The sequence below is a fragment of the Berghia stephanieae genome, chromosome 3 (assembly GCF_034508935.2).
Source record: "Berghia stephanieae isolate SIO BIC M18660-M18661 chromosome 3, UCSD_Bste_1.3, whole genome shotgun sequence".
Taxonomy (NCBI): domain Eukaryota; kingdom Metazoa; phylum Mollusca; class Gastropoda; order Nudibranchia; family Aeolidiidae; genus Berghia; species Berghia stephanieae.
Window position 1 is genome coordinate 72,844,010 of NC_088362.1, and position 2,083 is coordinate 72,846,092.

A 2,083-nucleotide genomic window follows, 5' to 3' on the forward strand; every position below is an offset into this window, starting at 1 on the left:
AACACTTCTGTTAACTCCACATCGCATTGTAGAATATGTTTTTCACACCGCGAAACGTTATACCGCTGAATGACACAGTATAACGATAATATAAGGTAAATAAATCTGAAAGAAAGCATACGTTGGGATTGATAATAATGTTTGTTTATGTATTTATCCGTATCTACAGAAGAATGAAAACAAACAAAAAACACGATCACAAATTGAACAGATATTATATAATAAATTAAATCGTCCACACAAACTACCAGACATTAAACCTTCGTTGAACGACTCAAAGCACAGTATATTTGAATGCTCATAAAAAACAATCTTCTCAATAAATGCATATTGTATACCCGAATCTGGCGTAATTCCACCCGACAATCATTTTCTATTCAACCAGGATTGGCCCTCTAAGCGGTCCAACGTTACAGCCAGCCAAACAATTTATTAGAAAGGTTGGCGACTTCACCCCTGTCACAGTCATTGAGTCGACCGTGACCCTTCAAAGGGCAGAGGTTATGTTGAAGATCGACATCAACACAATCCACACGAATACAAAAGGTAAAAAGCAGGTTGAGAAAGTGGTAAGCGAAAAGTAAACACATGATATCAATCATTAAAATATGATGAAAATCACCAGATAAGAAAATGATTCCGTTCAGGAGCAAGAAGTTGAATTGAAACTTTACCTCGGAGAAGCGCATTGTACATATATATTATATATATATATATATATATATATATATATATATATATATATATATATATATAGATAGATAGATAGATAGATAATAGATAGATAGATAGATAGATAGATAGAGAGAAGATAATAATATAATAATAATAATAATAATAATAATAATAATAATAATAATAATAATAATAATAATAATAATAATATAATAATAATAATAATAATAATATATAGTAATAATAATAATAAACGGAAGTGCACATATATTCTGTTCTAATAGCCGAACGCAATTATGGGCTCGATTTAACATTGTAAGGGAGGGAGGGGGGGGGGGGGGGGGGGGGGGGGGGGGGGGGGGGGGGGGAGAGGGTCTTTCTTTAGTTCATGAAAAATTGATGGCAAAGTTGTAGCTTACGTATGAATAGTAAAATTCGGTTAGTAAAATTCGGTTATGAATTATGAGTATAACTACAAGCACTGTTAAATACTGTAATCTCTCTCTCTCTCTCTCTCTCTCTCTCTCTCTCTCTCTCTCTCTCTCTCTCTCTCTCTCTCCTTCCTTTCTTCTTCTCCTTTCTCTTTCTTTTTCTCCCTCTCTCTCTCTCTCTCTCTCTCTCTCTCCCCCCCCCCCCTCCCCCCTCTCTCTCTTCTCTCTCTCTCTCCTCTCTCTCTTTCTCCCCCTCTCTCTCTCTCTCCTCCCTCTCCCCTCTTCTCTCTCTCTTCTCTCTCCTCTCTCTCCTCTCTCTCTCTCTCTCTTTCTCTCTCCTTAGCTTGCGCTCTATCTTCCCCTCTTTTTATATAATTATATTTATCGTTCTATCTCTCACTCTATCTTTCTCTCTATTTGTGTATATCTACCCATTTATCTATCTGTCCTCTCTCCCTTCATATGTGTGCGGTGTATGTGTGTGTGTGTGTGTGTGTGTGTGTGTGTGTGTGTGTGTGTGTGTTTTCTCTGGTTAGGAGGTTGGATATGGGCGTATTTTATCTTATCCCCTCGTGGTACAAAATACATTCCAAAGCCTACCCTATTCTGTATTCGTTCAAAACAATGTAAACAAAACACAGCACTAAAAATCAACAAAATGATAGTGGTAGATAATAGAATTTCCCGTTAATGCAATTTCTTATAACTTTTTTATTTCAACCTTGGCAATTTAATTCTTTTATCTTACTATATATTGTCATGCGGGGTTATTTGTAATATTTTCAAGGGTAACCCCCCCCCCCCCCTCCGACTCACGAATAAGGGGTAAAGTCACAGCGTACGATTAAGGTAAAGTTCACAACGTTTTGTGACTAGATCACATTAAAAACAAAAAACCCACCCGTTTCTTTACTTGGTGGAATATTGTTTAATTGTCTCGTTTCCACCAATGGAATATGGAACAAAAACGTGATGTC

At 36.5% G+C, this 2,083-nt stretch overlaps 1 protein-coding gene across 1 annotated transcript in view; it reads right to left on the minus strand.

Moving 5' to 3' along the window:
- Positions 1–416, minus strand: part of LOC144968393 (uncharacterized) — a 104,639-nt gene extending 104,223 nt beyond the window's left edge. Inside the window, exon 1 of the mRNA XM_078906699.1 lies at positions 339–416. The gene's annotated coding sequence lies outside the window, so the exon portion shown is untranslated. The remainder of the gene's footprint in view (positions 1–338) is intronic.
- Positions 417–2,083: the final 1,667 nt, after the last annotated feature.